Raw genomic sequence first — 21,973 nt, 5'->3', positions numbered from 1 at the left:
TGCTTGCCTTGAGCAACAATCATGGTTCAATTCCCAGCACACCATATGGTCATCTGAATCCCAACAGGAGTTATCCACAAATGCAAAGCCAGAAGTAAGCTCTTAGCACCACTCATCTGGCCCTCCCCAAAACAAAACAGAAATAAACACTGGAGCCAGAGAGAGAGTACAATAGATAAGGCATTTAGCCAATCTGGGTTTGATTCCCAGAACCCTATACAGTTTCTCTAGATCACCAGGAGTGAGTGCAGAACCAGGAATTAGTGCTGTGCACTGCCAGGTGTGAACCAAAAACAAATAAAAATAAATAAAAAAGAACTATGCCTGGGGGTATGGTGCTGCCAGCAGGTCAATCTGTACCTGTGAGGTGAGTGCATCAGCAGCCTGATGGTGCCTTCAGACTTCCAGATATCCCAAAATTGTTGCTGTGCCTTTGGCCAGACCCCAAAAACTTGGGGCAAAGTTTACCAAGAAAGTAAAGGTAAAGGTAAAGGCCCTCCCGTTGATCATCGATTTGCTCGAGCGGGCCCAGTAACGTCTCCATTGGAGACTTTGTTGTTACTGTGTTTGGCATATCGAATACGTCACGGGGAGCTTGCCAGGCTCTGCCGTGCGGGCGAGATACTCTCGGTAGCTTGCCGGGCTCTCCGAGAGGGGCGGAGAAATCGAACTCGGGTCGGCCATGTTGGCTGCGTGCAAGGCAAACGCCCTACCACTGTGCAATCGCTCCAGCCCTACCAAGAAAGTAAACGGCCAAAAGTTAGGTATGTGGGAGACACACCCACAAAACACCTCTGGTTCAGCTATATAATTGGAGGCATGGCCTCTCTGGTTCCTGATCAAACTGCTTAATGGCCATGATCCCAGAGACTCAGAAACAAATCTCAAAACTCAATGGCTTTTGGCAGAAATGCGTGCAGTTCCTGCAGTAAGTTACAGGTACTGGGTGACCCCTGGTGGGAATAGGTTTTGTGCCTGGGCCTGTTCCCCCTGGCGGCCCGATGGCCACCATCCTCCAGAGGCCATTGGACAGTCAGGTTTGGGCCCTCAGTGATGAGACACGCGGGGCCTCACGGGATGGGGCTGGAACCAGCCCTTTCCTCCCCGTCCCAACGAGACCCTGAGTCGCCACCCATGAATGGCCTCTCTGGCTCCTGATCAAGCTGCTTAACGGCCATGATCCAAAAGACTCAGGAACAAATCTCGGAACCCAGCAGGTTTTGGCAGAAATCCCTCCAGATTTAAGTGTTAAAATTTCAGAATTTCAAAAGTGTGCAGCCACTACTGCAGCCACGCGACATCATATGTTATTCATTACCAGGAAAAGAAAACAAATTGTCTACGGTTGCCTTTCCAGCAGATCTGAGTGCTGGGGTAAAATCCCAAATAATAATGGTGGGTCTGGTGTCAAAATATTGAATGTAATCAAAGTAGAGAGAGAGTAATGTGGAAACCATCTGCCCCACAGGTAGGGGGAGGTGTGGGATGGGGGTATAACTTGAGTTTTGGGGGGTGGAGAACTGGTGAAGGTACGAGTGTTTCATTGTATGACCGAGACTTAAATCCAAAAGCTTTGTAACTGCTCTCACAGTGATTCAATAAATAAAACCATAAAAAACTTTTTAAAAAGTAAGGTGGAGTTCATGCCCAATTCAATCAGCTGATCAGTGACTGAATAAAAGCAATACTCCTATATTTAAAAAAAAAGAAAAAGAAAAAGAACTATGCCTATGTGCTATAAAAGTAGTACTAGCTACTTTCAATGTCTGTGCTAACTGAAACTATTTTTGTTTGTATTGCTTCTAACCTATAATGACTTCCTTTTCACAATCTCAACTCTGCTAACAAAGCTTCAATTTAACAGTTGCTTGCCACATATAAAATGTCTTATGCCTTGCCTCAGTTTTCCTCTCTACTTCATATCAATTTTGTCTTTAACCTAGCTATATTTCATGCTTTGCTTTTCTGTTATGTTTTCACTTGCATGAAATAAATGAACTGCTTAAAGTAGGCTTCATCATATGGGGCCAGAGAGATCGTACAGGAGGTATGGCACTTGCAGGCACTTGGTAGACCCAGGTTCATTCTTTGACTTTTCATATGGTCCCCCAAGCCCACCAACAGTGATTCCTGAGTGCAGATCCAGGAGTCATCTCTAAGCATCACCCGGTATTCCCCATCTCTCACCCACAAAAAAAGAAAAGAATATATATATATATATATATTATGTAGTATAATATATATATATTTATATATGAGCTGGAGTGATAGCACAGCGGGTAGGGCGTTTGCCTTGCATGCGGCCAACCCAGCTGACCCAGGTTCTATTCCTCCGTCCCTCTCAGAGAGCCAAGCAAGCTACCGAGAGCATCTCACCCTCACGGCAAAGCCTGGCAAGCTCCCCGTGACGTATCTGATATGTCAAACACAGTAACACGTCTCACAATGGAGATGTTACTGGGCCCGCTCGAGCAAATCGATGAACGACAGGAGGACAGTGTACTTGGGCTGGAGCGATAGCACAGCGGTAGGGCATTTGCCTTGCACACAGCCAGCCTGGCTGAGCTGGGTTCGAGTCCTCCGCCCCTCTCAGAGAGCTCGGGACAATATTAGGCTAACAAAAAACTGTACAGATAATTTCTGAGTCACTGACTTCAAATTCCTGAATAAAGTTTAGACAAGTAATATTATATTCTGAAAATGGTAACACAGAGCTCAGCGAGATCTCCGAAAAGACCTATAGCTGATCAGAGTCACATCCCACTGATAAATCCATTACCTCGCTGGAGAAATAGTACAGGGGTTTATGCACTTGGCTTGCATGCAGCTGACCCTGATTTGATCCAAAGCATTATAATATGATCCCCTGAGCACTGCCAGGAGTGATCTCTGAGCAAAGAGCAAGAAGTAAGTCCTGAGCATAGATGGGTATGTCCCCAACCCCCCAAAAATTAATAATAATCATTAGAAATCCATTACCTACTATCCAGGTGATCAATATTTGCCTGGAGACCTTGTGATCCAAACCAACTAGTTAACTCATCCTCACACATAAGGGACAAAGTGCTCAGAGAAATAAATGGTCAATGGTAGATCTAGATAATTCCAATAAAGAACTGCCAACTGAGGGCCAGAAATAATACAATGATTAAGGTCCTCATTTAGCATGCAGCTACGCTGACCATAGTTCAAAACCCAGCAAGTATATGGACCCCCCAGCACCACAATGTGTGGCCTCTAAGCATAAAGGTAGGTGTTGCCCACAATCAATTCCCAAAAACTGAACAGCCACTCAACCGCAGGATGATCTCACTAACTGTGGTATACAGAATAACTAGACAAAGGAATGCAGTGTTTAAAGAGGGATGCCTAGATCACCCTTGACCTCAGACTATAGAGAGGACAGAGAAGGAAAGAAATCGAGCGGGGGGAAAGGATGAGAAAGGAGTTAATAGGGAAACAGGGACCAGGAGAACTCAGTTATACTGGTTCTGTGGGGGAGGGAATTCAAACATGATATTCACTCGTGTATTAAGACAAACTACAACCACCAAACTTTATAACGTGCCTGTCAAGGTGGCAGGCTAGAAGGGCACAGAGGGAACATGGGAACACTGGTGGAGGGAAGTTGTCACTGGTGGAAGTATTGGTGCTCTAACATTGTAGCACTGTAGCACTGTCATCCCATTGTTCATCGATTTGCTCAAGCAGGCACCAGTAATGTCTCCATTGTGAGACTTGTTCCTGATACCCCAAAATTGCTGCTGTGCCTTTGGCCAGACCCCAACAACTTGGGAACAAGTTTACCAAGAAATTAAATAGCCAAAAGTTAGGTATGTGGGAGTCACACCCACAAATCATCTCCAGCTCAGCTATACAAGCTCACTCAGAGTTGGGATGGGCTACCGCCCCCATTTCCCAATACACATGGAAGAACTGGCAGTCATCCCCATGAACCAACTCCAGCGCCACCGTGTAAGCTCTACTATTGGCCTTACCTCAGAGACCCCTAAATAAATCTCAAAAGAGATCAAAAGCCGCAGTTAATCTCAGACCCATACATGGCTGAACAGTCTGGAGTAAAGTGGGGGGGCAGGTTGGCCTGTGCCCACCCAAGTAGAGTCTCCAGCAGCCACTTGCTTCCACAAACCAAAATTGCTGCCATACCCCAAGCCTGACTCCACCGTCTCAGAATGGACCTTACTAAGATATAATCTGCTGAAAATTTCATAATGTGGATCTTAGCTCACCAACAGCCCTGGCCAGAGACATAGCAGCAAGTCCCAAATGACACTACAGTCTCTCCGGGCCCCATACCGAGCCAATATCACCGGGACATCCCAGGTGGAGCAGGTGCAGTCTCCCCGCCTACTCCAGATGGAATTCCGGTGACCAAGAGCTTCCACAAGCAAGGCCCAGGTATGCAGGTTCCAGGACTACATCTCCAGGCTGCTTGGTGGCAGAGGATCTGGGCTGTACCTCCCTGGGTCCCTGCCCAGAAGACTGGCTGCTATGCCCACAATTAGCCTCCAGGCACCATTTTAGCACACCAACAGCCCTGGCCCACAGACATAGCAGCAAGTCCCAGATGACACCACAGCTCCAGAGATCTCTCCGGGCCCCATACCGAGCCAATATCACCAGGGCATCCCAGATGGAGCAGGTGCAATCTCCCTGCCTACTCCAGATGGAATCCCAGTGACCAAGAGCTTTCAAAACAAGGCCTAGGTATGCGGGTTCAGGACTAAATCTCCAGGCCACATGGTGGCAGAGGACCTGGGCTGTCTCTCCCCAAGTCACCACCCACTCAGAAGACTAGCTGTCATGCCCACAATTTGCCTTGGGACGCCATCTTAGTACACCAACAGATCTGGCCCAGGGACTCCCAATTGAATCCCAAAATGGATTAGTGCCATACTGAGATGTCTCTGGAACCCAACCCATTTATAATCACGCCTGCATGAGCTCTCATGATATTCAAAATGAGCTATAGAAAATATCTAGTGTCTGTCCCTGGCAGGTAGGTGTGAATGGTGGTGGGAAAATTTGAGCAAAATTAATGTCCCAAATTAGAGAGTATTGGGGAAACTGTCTGCCATAGAGGCAGGGTGAGGACTGCGATATGTATGTATTGTGAGGGGGGTGATACTTGGGACAATGGTGGTGGAAAATGTGCAGCGGTGGAGAAATGGATGTTTCATCACTGTATGGCTGAATCTCAAACATGAAAGCTTTGCAAATATCTCACAGTGATAAAATAAAAAAGTAATGTGGAGCTCATGCCCAATTCAATCAGCTTAATCAATGGCTGAACAAATAGCAGTACTCCAACATTATTTTTAAAAATTAAATTAAATTTAAAAATTTTAAATTAAAATTTTTAAAATTTAAAAATAAAAAATAAATTTAAAAAAAATTGCCAGGACAGCTCAGATAGAGAAGGGAGCACCAAGTAAAGGGTGTTGGGAAGATCCGCCCAGGATGGGAGATGCATGCTAAAAGTAGACTATAGACCGAACATGATTGCCACCCAATGCCTCTTTTGCAAACCACAGCACCCAAAAGGAGAGAGAGAACAAAAGGGAGTGCCCTGCCACAGAGGCAGGGTGGGATGAGGGGGAGGGGGGGTGGGAGGGATACTGGGATTGGTGGGGGTGGAGAATGGGCACTGGTGGAGGGATGGGTACTTGATCATTGTATAACTGAAACCCAAGCAAAAAATTTGTGAATCTACAACTGTACCTCATGGTGTTTCACTAATAAAAACAAATTAATTAATTAAAATTAAAATTTTTAAAAATTGCCAGGAAAAAAATTACCAGTGCTAGAAATGACCTTGGATTTCATAGTGTGAATTCTTACTCATCAATACTGGATCAAGACTACCTCAAATTCTCCCACCTGTCCAGAGTGCCAACAGACGCAGACAGTGAGCTGCTCTCATCAGCAGGTAAGGAAACTGAGCCTCTCATTTATGTATAAGACCCAACTAGAATCCTATTAATAATACTCAGAACAGTGTCCCTTTCACACTAGATACTGAGCAAGCACTGAACATCCATAAAGCAACAGGCCCTAACATCCAGTTTCTATTACAACCTGCAAGAAAAACCACATTTTATTGCACTGTCCTCCCGCTGTTCATCGATTTGCTCGAGCGGGCCCAGTAACGTCTTCATTGTGAGACTTGTTGTCACTGTGTTTGCATATCGAATTCGTCACAGGTAGCTTGCCAGGCTTTGCCATGCGGCGAGATACTCTCAATAAAATTTAAAATATAGCTCTAAATGGTTAAGAGTTTGCCAGATAAAAAAGTTAGCAAGATCAGGAGAGACTACTCTAAGGGCTGAACACATACTTGGCATGTGAGAAGACCCAAGTTCAATCTCCAGCACTGCAAGGTCCCCCAAAGCACCACTGGGAGAGTGGTGAGCTGAGCTAGTGACAGTCCTTAAGAATCATCAGGTAAGGCTTCTCTGTAACAAAAACAACTAGGAAAATCTAGAAATAGGCTGATTCGAAAGAATGTCCTCCAAACTTTTATGAAGAAATCTAAACTTCCCACATGCACCACCAGTGTGGCCTTGATGGTGTGACCAGCACTGCAGGGCCCAAGTAACTCTGCATCCTCCTCCATCAAGCCCAATTGGCCTAGTATTATTAGAAACGGCACCGAGCCCCTGACCACTATTTGGGAGGCCCAAAAATTAGTGACTGAATAGACAAACATTTAAAACTCTTAAGACTTTTTTCCAAGAGTTCCTGAAGTGAACTATTTGATTAAGCTGGTCTAAAACATTTCTTTCACCAATTCCATTTCCTTCGAAGCAACAATAAGCTAGCTTTTACTTTATTTTCTCAAGTGAATATTCCAGATAAAAAAATTAGAAATATTTCCTAAAAATTGTCAAAGTGCACTGATTTTTAATTCTTTGTTTCTGGTCAAATATATACAGAAAGAGATACTGACAGCAAAGAAAAGAATATGGTTTTACAAAATTAGAATGGAGATTAACAAAAATCAGTTTTACATTATTTAATGCTGTGGAAATTTAAGAGGCAAGCAACTTTAAATAAACTAAACTTTACCACAATCTTAATTCTGTTCTAAAGGACAGATACTCCCAACCAACAAACAGGCAGTATATCTGACAAAGGGGTAAACCAATACCTTCATGCTTCCCAAAACAAACTAGGAAGGAAAGTATAAAATTGAATATGCTTTCTGGGAAACATGACTAGATATAGAGTATTTGTAAATCACTGCTCTTGTAGATCACTGTTTCTTGTAGAAACAAAAATGTTTGTCTACAGGAATAAAGTTAGCAGGCAGATTTAAGTTAAGTAACAACAAAAAAAAGTGCCAATGTGAACACATAAATTTTTTTCCCACAGAAAGCATAGGAAAATAACCAATTGTCACTACTGAAAATAAATTCTTTATAAACATTTAGTTGAGTTTTATTGATTAAAAGCTTGTTTTAGGGGCTGGAAAGATAGTACTACAGGTAGGGTGCTTGTCTTGTATGTGGCAGCCAACATAGGTTCGATCCCCAGCACCCCTATGGTCCCCAGAGACCCACCAGTTGTCATCTCTAAACACAGAGGCAGGACTATGCCCTGAGTACCACAGAATACGTTCCAAAATTAAGAACAAGCTTGTTATAGGGCCAGAGAGAACTGAGATCATCCTTCGCAAGTAAGCCCAGGTTCCATCCCCAGCACATCATAGTCCCCTGAGACTCCTAGAAGAAAAGCAAAGTTAAGTGTGACTGCCCCTCCCCACCACCACACACACACAAAAAGAAAATTTGAGAAGGAGGGTGAAATTGAGACAGGAAAAAGAGAAAAAATATTTTGTGTGGGATAGAAGGGGACAGAGCTCAACAGGCTGAGCACATGTGGAAGGCTGTGGTTCAATCCCAGGACTGCGTGGTCCTGAGTAACACAGAAGTAGCCTAAGCAATGCCAGGTGTGGGTCAAACTATGCCCTCCCCAACGCCCCTCAAGCCACCCCCAGAAGAAAAAAAAAAGCAACCTCCAAAACTATTACTGGAGTAGAAGAGATAGTGTCTGCCTTGCAGCCCATAGCCAAGTTCATCCTCAGTCCTATACAGTCCCCTGAGCACCACCAAGTGTGATTCCTGAGTGTAAAGTCAGAAGTTATCCCAATGAATCACCGGGTGTGGCCCAAAAACAAAAACAAAACAAAACAAAAAAACAACTATTACTACAACTACAAATAGAAATACACATCCTATCCATACACATCCTACCCTTGGAAATTTATACTAGACTCCAACAAGATAAAACTTCCTAACACTCTGATCAGAAGGTACAATGATTCTGACAGATGTTTTTTTCAAATGCAGGAGTTGATCTCTCTTCCACAGACAGAAAATACATCAGCTTTAGCCTGAATACTCCATACATTTTTAGTGTACAGCTGTGGATTTCAGAGTTAGTCTGTATGTCACCCTTCAATTACACAGATGAGATGTGTACAACCCAAATTCACTGAAGATAGATAACACTTCTACTGAAAATAATGCCACGTGAGAGTTAAGAGGGTGCTGAAATGAGAGTCACTAAAATTTAATAATTCAACATGATTTCAGGGCAACAAGAGAAAATAAAGCTTCATGGATTTAAACAGCTTTAACAACATAAACTGTTAGGGTTTTTATTAGGTTTTTTATTATTTGTTAGAGGACACACATTAAACAGTAACACAAACTTGTGAAAAGGGACATTAGATTGAAAACCCCTGAATTAACATCAGCCATTACAATTCAGTCACAGTGCTGAAAACATGAGTCAGAATTTAAGAACAATAGAGGGAAAAAAGTTAAAGAGAGGAAAGCTTTGACTCCAAATATATGAAAATTCTTTAGTAAAAAATGTCAGGAGCAAGAGTGCATGCTTAGCATTGGGGAGGTAAGGCTCAAATTCCAGTACCATTAGAAAAGACTCTGAGCACCACAGGGTGTGCTCCCAAAACCCCAAAACACTGAAATATACATACTGTCAATTATACAATTATCACTCTGATTTGAATTAAGAATGAGCCAGTCATCTACTACGGAACACACTCTTTCTGCTCCCACACACCAAATTCACTGAAGACCTGTAAACACCCTTAGTGAAAATAACACTGGGGGAGAGTTAAGAGAGGAATGAAATGACAGTCACTAAAATTTAATAATTCAACATGACTTCATCATCATCATTATTATATTATTATTATTATTCCAGTCCTAGCCAACCAATAGAGTCAGTCAGCAGCACCTAGCAAGCTAACAGGAATTCTAAGTTGTCTCTGTCTCTCTGACACACACACACACACACACACACACACACACACACGTCTCTCTCTCTCTCTCTCTCTCTCTCTCACACACACACACACACACACACACACACACACCACACACCACACACCTGCCCGCAGTAAAACGCCATTCCTTCTGAGGAAAACCAGGCTACGAGGTTCCCCCTACTCAATCTCCCAGGCTGCCCCCGTAAAGCGATTCTGCAGCCACCAGCAGCCTCCCAGCGCGCCCCTGCGCACCTCCAACCACAGCTCCGGACACTCACCGTGCCACACTCGGGAATCCCTCCTTCCACGCCAGGATGCATCTGGGCGCCGGGAGAACTCCGCTCTCTGCGCAACTGCCCTTGCGCCTGTCTGAGCTCCAGCCTCTCCGAGACCCGGTCGGCGCCTACCCTTGAGAAACTAAAACTCTCCGCGCTCCTCCCCAGTCGGACCCCAGTTTGCCAAGTTCTCAGACCTCCGGAGAGGAGGGGCTGACGCAGACGGATGCGCCTCGGGGACCAAGCACACAAAGGCCCCTAGAATTCCAAACAGGAGCAGCCCCCTCCACACACCACCCCGCGCGCGCGCGCGCGCACACACACACACACACACCCGCTGAGACCGGCCTCCAGGGCGTCTTTATCAAGTGACGAGAGCGCACGCCGCTGGAGTTACGTCCCCGTTGCCCCTTGACTCCCTTCCTCCGCTACAAAAACCCTCACTACCAAGCCACCCGGGCCCCCGGTCAAAGCCCGAACCCCCGCCAGCCCTCAGACCGCCGGAGTTCCTCAAGCGCCCCGAGCCCCGGGCCTGCTTTGCAGCCCCCGGCTGCTGAGGACCCGGGGGCCCTGGCGGCGTCCCCACACGGCTCCCATTGTTGCGGGACCCGGCGGCCCAAGAGCCGAGCCGGGAGCCGGCCCCCGCACTCACCTCCCTCGCCGCGGCTCCGGGCCGCGCCCGGCCGGACAGGGCCGAGTGAGCGCGCGTCCAGCCGCGCCCGCCTCAGCGGTGTCTGGGGCGGCGGGGGCGGCGGCTGAGGCGGGAAGTAGCCGGCCAGGCCCCGGCGCCGCAGGCTGGCTCCGGCGGAGCGTCGGTCTTCTCCGGCGGCGGCGCTCACAGCCTCCGCTCTCGGTCCGCGCCAGAAAGCGTCCCCCTCCCGGCCCGTTTGCGCTGGTGCTCCGACGGGAACAAGCGCCGCCGACAGGAAAGTTCCGCGGAGAGTAGGGAGCGCCAAGACACTTGCGGCGCCTGGTAGACTGCGATTCTTTGCTGGGCAGAGTCATCTGTGCTAGAGATGATTGTCTTGGGAAGGAAGGTGGCACGGAAAGCCCCAGGCCGGAATCCAGGTTCCAGGGGTGGTTCCGCCTGACTGCGGTTTGCACTCCAGCAGCCCTCGGAGAAGCCTGAGCCTTGCTTCCTGCTCTTTCCTCGCGGGGTACAACCTCAGTAGGTTAGGATTTAATGAGATGATGCAAGTGCCTGGCGCGGAGATACGGGATTCATCATTGGAGCGCAGTCATTGCTGATGCTGCCACTGATAATTGCTACTACTACTATCATCGCCTCTCTTATTTATCTGTTGGTTTTGCTTTGGGGGGTATAGCTGATCTGTGCGTGTGGGATACCCCTTCCTCGTTGCTCAGGGATCGCCCTTTTTGTGTTCAAGGGACCATGCCATGAAAGGGTTCGAACTTCTATCATGAGCCCTTTGAGCCATCTGCCTCCAAAGACTGAAATACGCCTCCCCTCTCCCCACCCCCCACCCCCGTCGCCTTTTACAGAGATTGTGAGCAAGGGACCTTGAAGGGTTCCTGAAATTGATGAGCATCCAATAACTCTTGATTTTCCCTCTATTCCCGTCCTGTTTCTATCGACTGGAGCGTATTACCAGGGAAAGAACAAGAAGGTGTCTTCTCCAGCACTGACTGAGAGAGGTTAGGATGCCGAATCTCCAGTTAGCTAAGGAAAATGTGTGTTGCGTCAGCTTTCTCCATTACCGCCCCACCTCCTCCTCACTTTCTCCCAATTAATACTGGTGAGATTTTTTTTTTAAGTCTGAAAGCTTAGTTTTATAAAAATTTTGTTTTCCTACAGAATCAAGAGGTTAGGGCTGGATGGGACCGGAGAAATAGTACAGCGGATGAGAGCGTTTGTCTTTCACCTGCCAACCCAGGTTCCATCCCCAGAACCCCTTTTAATCCTCTGAGCACCGCCAGCAGTAATTCCTGAGTGCAGAGCCAGGAGTAATCCCTGAGCACTGCAGGGTAGGGCCCAAAAACCAAAATTAAATAAGCATGTAAAAAGGGGGGGGGGGGGTGTCAGGGAATAAGGCTTGAGAGATAGTACAGCTGGTAGGGTGTTTGCCTTTCACGAGGCTGATCCAGGTTCAATTCCTGGCATCCCATATAGTCTCCCGAGCACCATCCCATATGGTCCTAAGCCCAGAGATAGGAGAAATTCCTGAGCTTTGCCAGGTGTTCCTTCTTCCTCTCCTCTGTCTGCCCCCATCCTCACCCCACAAAAAAAAAAAATCAAGATCTTAGGTGCAGGAACAGAGTATAGAGATAAGGGGCTTGCCTGCCATCCTGCTCAAGCCCAGTTGGAATCTTGGGCAACACATACTGTCTGTGTGTACCCTCCCAACTCCAGCCAAGCATCGCCAGGACATTCCTGAGGACAAAGTCAAGAATAGCCCATGTGTACCCCGGTTAAAAAAAAAAAACACTAAAATCAAGATAGGGAAGAGAAAATCTTTTCTCAGACTGGAATGTGGTCAAACACATGCTTCCACATGTGAGGCCCTGGCTTCCATTCCTAGCACCAAATATCTCCTGAAGACCACTGAAGCAGCTTCAGCACTCCCACATGCAGCCCCCACCCCAAAAAAGGGTTGGTATTTTATGATTGGAGAGAAAGCTCAGTGGGCTGGAGTGCACAGAGAAGCCCAGGTTAAATCCCCAGCACTGCATGGTCTCCCAGCACAATACTGAACAGGGAGTAATCCCTGAGCTGGATGGGCAAGGAAACAAAAATCCTTTTACCCTCTCTACCTCCTTTTTCCCAAGGACCTTCACACCACTAGATATTAGTTACTTTTGGAGAAAATTAGGTTATAAAAGTACAGGTACATGTTCCCAAACTATCTATGGGAATTTAGATTTGCAAAAGATGCTCCAAAAGTTAGTTTCACATGTTCTAAATTTTCTATTCTTATTGTTCCCTTGGCTTAGGAAACTTGGGACATTCTATTTCGTTACCCTCTACCTTGTCCAAAGAGTTTCCAGAATGGCTGTTATCAGTCTTTGATATTAATCTCACCTGAACGGGGACCAGAGAAATAGTACAGCAGGCAGGGCACTTGCCTTGTATGCAGCTGACCCAGGTTCAGTCCCAGACAACCCATATGATCCCCCTCACCTCACTAGGAGTGATCCCTGAGAATGGAGCCAGGAGTTACCCTCCCTGGCCCCTGGTTACCTTTATTACCATGTGTGTTCAGATCTAATCTCTCCCTGCTCCAGGTCTTGCATTTTCTCCAAATGACTTCTTAGCTTGAGCTTTTTGTGATATGTAAAACAGATTTGGTATCAAGGATTGAAGAAGATCCAGATGATTAAAGGGGCTCTAAAAATGACCAAAGGAGTTTGAGAGAAGATCGACAGGCTGAGCACAGACTTTGAATGTAAGACAAGGTCTGGTTCAATTCCTGGCATAACATGTTCTCCTGCCAAGAGCAACCCAGAACATTAATTGTGAGTAGTCTCTGAACACCCCAAGGTTTGGCAAAAATAATGACTAAAGGGAGAAGGAATGGGAAATTGAAGTTGGCCGGAGACTTGAAAATAAACTTCAAAAGTTTATTGTTTATAGCCCTACCCCTTCATATATACCCAGTAAACAGCCACCAAAGATACCTACACTTACCTTCCCCTGTATCAACAGGGCTGGACTTGTTCCTCTGGTAATGGATGCCTCCTTCAGAATGCTCCAGGATTCAACTGCCCTTCACTGGTTCCTTTCCCTCACAGAGCTTCCCAATTATGTGGATGATATAAAGCTCTCATAACCACCTATGGGGTTTGTGATACCTCAGGTTCACCTGTAGGAAAATGGGTTCTAACAGGAGAAAATCCCTAAGGTGATTTATACTCACCTGCCTATAAATGCCTCTGCTTTGAAGTGATTTTAAAAACCTAAGATCTGGGCTGGAGCGATAGCACAGCAGGTAGGGCGTTTGTCTTACACGCAGCCAACATGGCCGACCCATGTTCGATTCCCAGCATCCCATATGGTCCACCCAGCACCGCCAGGAGTAATTCCTGAGTGCATGAGCCAGGAGTAACCCCTGAGCATTGCCGGGTATGACCCAAAAAGCAAAAAAAAAAAAAAAACCCTAAGATCTGCGGCTAGAGAGATAGTACAGTGGGTAGGGCATTTGCCTTGCATATGGTTGGCCCAGGTTCCATTCACAGCCCACCATACAGTCCCCACCAGAAGAAATTCCTGAGGGGAGAGCCGGTAGTAACCCCTGAGCAACCTAAAAGAAAATAAATTCTGGCATTTGGGGCTGGAGAAACAGCACAGTGGGTAAGGCCTTGCACGCGGCTGACCCAGGTTCGATTCCCAGCGTCCCATATTGTCCCCCAAGCACCACCAGGGGTAATTCCTGAGTGCAGAGCCAGGACTAACCCCTGTGCATCACTGAGTGTGACCCAAAAAGCAAAAAAAAAAGAAAGAAAGAAAGAAAGAAAGAAAGAAAGAAAGAAAGACTGGTATTTGAAAGCCAGAGAATATAGTATGGGAATTTAGTACTTGCTTTGCATATGGCTACAAGTACATGCTGGTCTGATCCCCAGCACTACACATGGTTCCCCAAGCACTACCTGATCCCTGTGATCATCCCCCAAGTGATCCCTGAGCACAGTTCTGAGTGTGACCCAAAACAAAAAACAATCTGGGATGTCCTGCTGAAGTTAGATAATTCTCACCAGAGACTTGTCAATCATAAATTCAAACTAGACCTCCTCCATTCTCCATCCACCTTTCTTTAACTGTCTCACCTTTCCTTCATTCACTGGAAACCTTATAAGTGTCCCCACACCAGTCATACTTCTTGTTTACCTGGGCTTGAGTGCCTAGCCATAATCAATGTGAACCAGATTCCAAGGTCACAAATGTATTTTTTAATGTATTCCTGTTATAGGGATGTTTTGAATTTTAGGCTGAGAATCACTTATCTCTTACTAAGTAACTTATGAAAGAATTTTTAAAATATTCACACTTTAGGCTGGAGAGATAGTATGTGGGTAGGGCACTTGCCTTGCATGCAGCCGACCCAAGTTCAATCTCCAGCACCATGTGTAGTTTCCCTGAGCCCCTCAAGTAGTGATCCCTGAGAACAGAGCCAGAAGTAAGCCCTGAGCACCGTTATGTAGCCCAAGAATACCCCAAAAACTATCTATCCAATTCCAGGGATGTAGATCTGTGATTTAAAAAAATCATATCATACATATGTTAACCCTGTTCAATCGTGGATTGCAAGAATAAAATCACTCAAGGTCTAATAAAGGACCAATGGAAAATTCACTTCACAAAATTTTCCATTCAGCAACTAATTCCTGGATGGCTATCTTGTACTGTGCTTGATACTGATGAATAGTAACATACACCAAGCATTATACAGATCTCAAATCAATCAATACTCACATCAACATTATGAGGTATAGCACAGCAATAGGGCGTTTGCCTTGCACGCAGCTGGCCCGGCCAAGCCAGGTTCGATTCCTCGGCCCCTCTTGGAGAGCCCGGCAAGCTACTGAGAGTATCTCACCCGCAAGGCAAAGCCTGGCAAGCTACCTGTGGCGTATTCAATATGCCAAACACAGTAACAACAAGTCTCACAATGGAGACATTACTGGGCCCACTTGAGCAAATCGATGAACAATGGGAGGACAGTGCTACAGTGCTACCCCACTTTAAAGAGAGGAAAACTGAAATGTAAAGGAAACAAATTAGGTGGCTTTAAGTACAAGGCATTTATATCCAAAGCTCACTCATTATTTATTTTAGTTTTGGTTTTGTGTTTTGGGCCACACCCGGTAATGTTTAGGGCTTATGTCTAACTCTGTGTTCAGGGATTACTCCTGGTAATGTTTGAGGGACCATATGTGCTGCTGGAGATCTAATCTGGCTAGACTACAAATAAAATAGGCACGTTACCTGCCATTGTCTCTCTCTCTTTCTCTCTCTCTTTCCCAATGCTCACTCTTACAATTATGTCCTAAGGGAAATGAAAAACTCTACTCAAAGTCAAGCTTGGAGGATTCTGAACTGTAAAATGTGACTGACAAAAATCTGTCAGGTCTGGGGAGAGCTCATAGAAGACATGGCATGCATCTGGATTTGATCCCTCGTGCTCCATAGTCCCTGGGCACAGTTAGGAAGGAACTATTCCCAAGTACTGCTGTATTTAACCCCCAAAACAAAACAAAATCCAATAACAAAATTTATCTCCCCCCTGTGGATGTCCTTTCACCAAACATTTATTGTCTCCAACTGTATTTCAGATACTTATATAGGCTCTGGAGCACATAGTAATGAATAATAATAATAATAATAATAATAAAGTATGTAACCTATGCTAGTATACTTCTATAATGAGCACTGTCTGTCCTCCCGTTGTTCATCAATTTGTTCAAGCGGACATCAGTAACATCTCACAACAAATTGTGAGACTTGTTACTGTTTTTGGCATACTGAATACATCACGGGTAGCTTGCCAGGGTTTGCCATGCAGGTGAGATACTCTCGGTAGCTTACCGGGCTCTCCAAGAGGGGTAGAGGACTGGAACCCGGGTCAGCCACATCGGCCATGTGCAAGGCAAACTCCTTACCTGCTGACAGTGTCTTGTATATCCTGAATATTAAGCCCCTATCTGATGGTTAGCACTGTAGCACGGTCCTCCCATTGTTCATTGATTTGCTCCAGCGGGCCCAGTAACGTCTCCATTTTGAGACTTGTTGTTACTGTGTTTGGCATTTTTAATACACCACGGGTAGCTTGCCAGGCTTTGCCATGCGAGTGAGATACTCTCGGTAGCTTGCCGGGCTCTCCAAGAGGGGCGGAAGAATCTAACCCGGGTCAGCCCAGTCAGCAGTGTGTAAGGCAAACGTCCTACCCACTGTGCTGTCACTCCAGCCCATCTGATGGGTCACTGTCCTCCCGTTGTTCATCGACTTTCTGGAGCGGGCCCAGTAACGTCTCCATCGTGAGACTTTGTTGTTACTGTATTTGGCATATCGTATACATCACGGTATCTCGCCAGGCTTTGCCGTGCGGGCGAGATACTCTCGGTAGCTTGTAGCTTGCTGGGCTCTCCGAGAGGGGAGGAGGAATCGAACTCGGGTCGGCCATGTTGGCTGCGTGCAAGGCAAACACCCTACCCGCTGTACTATCGCTCCAGCCCATCTGATGGGTAATGGGAAATATTTTTTTTCCCATTCTGTGGGCTCTTTCTGTATTTTGGTCACTGTTTCTTTTGAGGTGCAGAAGCTTCTTAGTTTAATGTAGTCCCATTTGTTTATATTTATTTCCACTTGTTTGGTTAGTGGTTTTCATCCTTACAGATGCCTTTAGGGGCTGGAGAGATAGCACAGCAGGTAGGGCGTTTGCCTTGCACGCGGCCTACCCTGGTTCGATTCCCAGCATCCCATATGGTCTCCTGAGCACCGCCAGGAGTAACTCCTGAGTGCAGAGCCAGGAGTAACCCCTGTGCATCGCCAGGTGTGACACAAAAAGAAAAAAAAAAAGATGCCTTTAGCTTCAATATCATGAAGGGTTCTGCCTGCTTTTTCTCCATGTACCTGAATCCATAAGGTACATGGAGAAAAATGTACCTGAAAAAATTATAGATTATACTTTCTATAATTTTTACTTTCTATAATATTTTACTTTCTATATTATATTATAATAAAATATAAAAATATAATAATTTATACTTTCTATAATAGGGAAGACAAATACTAAAAACTTGTATACCAGAGAGATAGTAAAATGCATAAAGCAGCGGTAGGGCGTTTGCCTTGCACGCAGCCAACATGACCGACCCGAGTTCGATTCCTCCACCCCTCTCGGAGAGCCCGGCAAGCTACCAAGAGTATCTCGCCCGCACGGCAGAGCCTGGCAAGCTCCCCGTGATGTATCCGATATGCCAAAACACAGTAACAACAAAGTCTCCAATGGAGACGTTACTGGGCCCACTCGAGCAAATCGATGAACAATGGGAGGACAGTGACAGTGACAGTGACAGCACTTGATCTAGGTTTGATTCCTGGAACCTCTTATAATCATCTGGGACCTGCTAGGAGTGATCTCTGAACCCAGAATATGGAGTAAACCCTGAACACAGCCTGATATAGCCCAAATTCCCTCTCCCCAACCTCTACCCAAAAAAGTGCAAAATTTCACATTTTAATGAAAATAGATAACACTGTGGATCTGGAGCAATAGTACAGCAGGTAGGGCACTTGCATTGTATCCAACAAACCTGGGTTTGATTCCCAGCACCCTATATGGTGCCTTAAGCACTCCAGGAGTAATTCCCTAAGCAATAGCCAGAAGTAAGCCTGAGCGCACCTGGATGTGGGAGAGAAAGGAAGCAAGGAAGAAGGAAGGAAGAAAGGAAGGAAGGAAAAGAGGAAGATGAAAAGCCTTATGAACAGCTTTGTTCATTGTAGCACTTAGAAAGATAGCTAGGATATGGAATTAATGAAGATGTCCAACAACAGATGAGTGGGTAATAAAGGTGTGCTCTAAGTACATGATAGAATGCTATACAACCACAAAGAATGATAAAATCATGCAGTTCACTGTAGCTTGGATGAAACTGAAGGATATCGTATTAAGTAAAGTAAGTCAGAAGGACAAATACCAGATGTTCTCAATTACCTATAGTAAATAGAATAATATAACATGGGAATGTAAGGTATCAAAAATGAGCAAACCCTTGGTTCTGGATTACAGAGATGGAAGGGAGAGGGGAGGAGAAAAATGAAGTGGGGAGTAAGAAAAGTGGTCTGGAGGGGGCAAGGATCAGAGGCCTTAGACATATTGGTAGTATAGAGGAAAGCTATCTACATTTATCTAAAACATTAGAGCCAACAGGACTGTATGCCTGGGACCCAAATTATAATAGTTAACTTAAAAATGTGCTTGTTAAGGGGGTATGGTGCCACCAGCAGGTCAATCTGTACCTGTGAGGCGAGTGCATCAGCAGCCTCATGGCGCCTTTAGACTTCCAGATACCTCAAAATTGCTGCTGTGCATTTGGCCAGACCCCAAAAACTTGGGGCAAAGTTTACCAAGAAAGTAAACGGCCAAAAGTTAGGTATGTGGGAAACACACCCACAAACCACCTCCGGCTCAGCTATATAATTGGAGGCAAGGCCTCTTTGGTTCCTGATTGAACTGCTTAATGGACATGATCCCAGAGACTCAGAAACGAATCTCAGAACCCACTGGCTTTAGGTAGAAATGCAGTAGGTTTAGGTCTCTGCAGTAGGCTACCGGTGCTGGGCCAACCCAGGTGGGAATAGGTTTCGTGCCTTAGTCTGTTCCCCCTGGCGGCCCAGTGGCCGCCATCCGTCTGAGGCCACTGGATAGTCACATTTGGTCCCCCAGTGACGAGACACACAGGGCCTCACGGGATGGGGGTGGAGCCGGGCTTGTCCTCCCCACCCCAATGAGACCCCAAGTCATCGCCCACGAACGGCCTCTCTGGCTCCTCATCAAGCTGCTCAACCGCCATGATCCCAGAGACTCAGGAGCATATCTCTAAACCCAGTGGCTTTTGGCAGAAATCCCTCCAGATTTAAGTGTTAAAATTTCGGAATTTCAAAACCACATGTCCCTACTGCAGCCACACGACATCATATGTTAGTCATAATCAGCAATAGAATACAAATTGTCTATTGTTGCCTTTTCAGCAGATCTAAGTGTTAGGGTAAAATCTTAAATAATGATGGGTCTGGTGTCGAAATAGTGAATGTGATCAAAGTAGAGAGAGAGAGTAACGTGGAAATCATCTGCCCCACAGGCAGGGGGAGGGTGTGGGATGGGGTTATACTGGGATTTTTGGTGGTGGAGAATGGGCACTGGTGAAGGTACGGGTGTTTCATTGTATGACTGAGACTTAGACCCAAAAGCTTTGTAACTGCTTTCACGATGATTCAATAAATAAAATTATAAAAAATGGGAAAAAAAAGTAAGGTGGAGTTCATGCACAATTCAATCAGCTAATCAGTGGCTGAATAAATAGCAGTACTCCTACCAAAAAAATGTGCTTGTTAAGGAGGTGAGCTGGGGGTGGGAACCTGGGGACTTTGGTGGAAGGATGCTGGAATTGGAACATTGTATATCTAAAATTTTATTGTTGACAGCTTCGTAAATCAAGACACCTAAATTTTAAAAACTGTTTAAATAAATAAACCAAAATTAGAATCCAGAGAACTGAATCCCATTCAGTTCCACTAGCTCCATCATCTTCCTCAGGGCCATGAACCTAACCAGCCTTTCACAGTTGCACAGTCACCATGACAACACACCACTTAATCAGTATTTTCAACAAAATACAGCCTCACATTGTTTATCATTTCCCTTTCATGAGATTGGGTTTCTCAAAGACCTTGTCAGTGTGACTAATCAGGATGTCCAATACATAGAACAAGCAAGGAAAGTTCAGTTATGCTTAGGGACCAGGAACTTGACCCAGTGATAGAGAGGGTGCATGACCTGTCTGTGAGATCCTAGATTCATCCCTGTCTCTACAATTAATTAATATTCTTAATAAATATAAATGTATATTGAGCCAATCCCTGAACTTTGTTTTTTTTTTTTTGTTTTGTTTTTTGGGTTATACTCGGCGATGCACAGGGGTTACTCCTGACTCTGCACTCAGGAATTACCCCTGGCAGTGCTCAGGGGATCATATGGGATACTGGGAATTGAACCCGGGTTGGCCGCGTGCAAGGCAAACCCCCTACCTACTGTGCTATTGCTCCAGCCCCTGAACTTTGCTTTTAAGTTTTTAATTGCATTTAGAGGACGTATCTAGAATAAGTAAATACATAGAAATAAAAAGTAGATTACTGGGGGCCAGAGCAATAGTACAGTAGATAGGGTGTTTGCCTTGCACACAGCTGATCCGGGTTCTATCCCAGACATCCCTTATGGTCCCCTGACCACCACAAGGAATAAGTCCTGAGTATAGAGCCAGGAAAAAGCTCTGAACACCGCCGGGTATGACCCCCCAGAAAAATGGATTATTGTTCCCAGGACTAGAGAAGGAGTGGGGACTAGAGAGCAACTACTAAATGGATATAGGATTTTATTTTGGACAATGAAAATGTTCTGTAACTAGATAGAAATAGTGATTGTATGTCATTGTGAATATACTAAAGGTTCTGAATAGTTCAATTTAAAGGACCAATTTTATGTTACATGAATTTTGCCTCAATACAAATGAAACTAAAATTCAAAGAGGTTTGTTTATATAAGATCTCACAGCTGGTAGAGCCACAATTTGAACCCAGATCGAAGAGCTAAAATTTATTTGTCTTACAGTTAGAAGATAAGAACATTTACTTCTGGGTAAATTAGTTTAGCTGATACTCAGGGCACCCGTTTCAATAAGGCAGTTGGGTCAGTGCCTTCAAATAACATGTGCTCAAATACTGGTTTTTCTTTTGTTTTTGATTTTGGGGGCTCAGGGACTGTTCCTAGCTCAGTGCTCATAACTCTCTGCTGCCTGGGCATCATGTGGTGTCAGGGATTGAATCCAGGGCTCCTTCCTTATGCAAAGCATAGATCTTTGAGCTATTACTCTGCCAAGGCATTGCATTCTGTTTTTTTGTTTTGTTTTGTTTTTGTTCTGAACCACACCCTGAAGTACTCAGGGGCTGTTCCTTATTCTATACTCAGGGTTATCCCTCTGTGGTGATTGGGGTACCACATAATGCTTAGGATAGAACCCAGGTTTCCAGTTGGCAAAGCATGTGCTCAGCCTGTTGAGCTAGATCTTTGGCCCTGCAGTCATCACACTCAAGTTCTGGTGAGCACATATGTACTTGCTGAGTCAGGGAAGTCTAGTGGTGGTGCTCACATATACAGCTGCAGTGCTTTACAGGGGTTGCACTTTAGGTGGGGGCAGAGGGAATCTCAAAGGACCCAGGAAATACTGGGAAATTCTCAGCCAACCAGGACAGAATCCAATGTTTTGGTCAAAGATGCAGTGCTGCTGAAGCCTTACAGTGCAGGGCTTAACTGGACCATTTCTGCAGTGCTCAGAGAGACTACCACGATTACATGCAGTACTGTTTGGAGGTCTCCAGGGATATATACAGCAATGTGGTGCCAGGGATCAAACCAGAGTTGGCTACATGCAAGGCATATACCTTAACCTCTGACCTATATCTCCGACTCTGTACTTGCATCCATCTAAATGAAGTGCAGTTTAATTTAATTTTTTTGTTTGTTTTGGGGCCACACCTGGTGTTGCTCAGAGGTTACTCCTGGCTCTTCACCCAGGAATCTCTCCTGGCATTATTCAGGAGAACATATATGATGCCAGTGATTGAACCTGGGATGGTTGCTTCCAAGGC

The 21,973-nt window shown here is 45.5% G+C and overlaps 1 protein-coding gene across 2 annotated transcripts in view; it reads right to left on the bottom strand.

Annotated features, from left to right (window-relative positions):
• Positions 1-10,445, bottom strand: part of LOC130037908 (testis-expressed protein 264) — a 139,405-nt gene extending 128,960 nt beyond the window's left edge. The window contains exon 1 of one of the 2 annotated variants that reach the window (XM_056129954.1): positions 10,247-10,445. The gene's annotated coding sequence lies outside the window, so the exon portion shown is untranslated. The remainder of the gene's footprint in view (positions 1-10,246) is intronic. The other variant, XM_056129955.1, reaches the window with a different exon arrangement.
• Positions 10,446-21,973: the final 11,528 nt, after the last annotated feature.

The sequence above is a fragment of the Sorex fumeus genome, unplaced genomic scaffold (genome assembly GCF_029834395.1).
Source record: "Sorex fumeus unplaced genomic scaffold, SorFum_2.1 ptg000072l, whole genome shotgun sequence".
NCBI lineage: Eukaryota > Metazoa > Chordata > Mammalia > Eulipotyphla > Soricidae > Sorex > Sorex fumeus.
The sequence above is the reverse complement of the archived record's forward strand: the minus strand, read 5'-3'. Positions and strand labels throughout refer to the sequence as shown.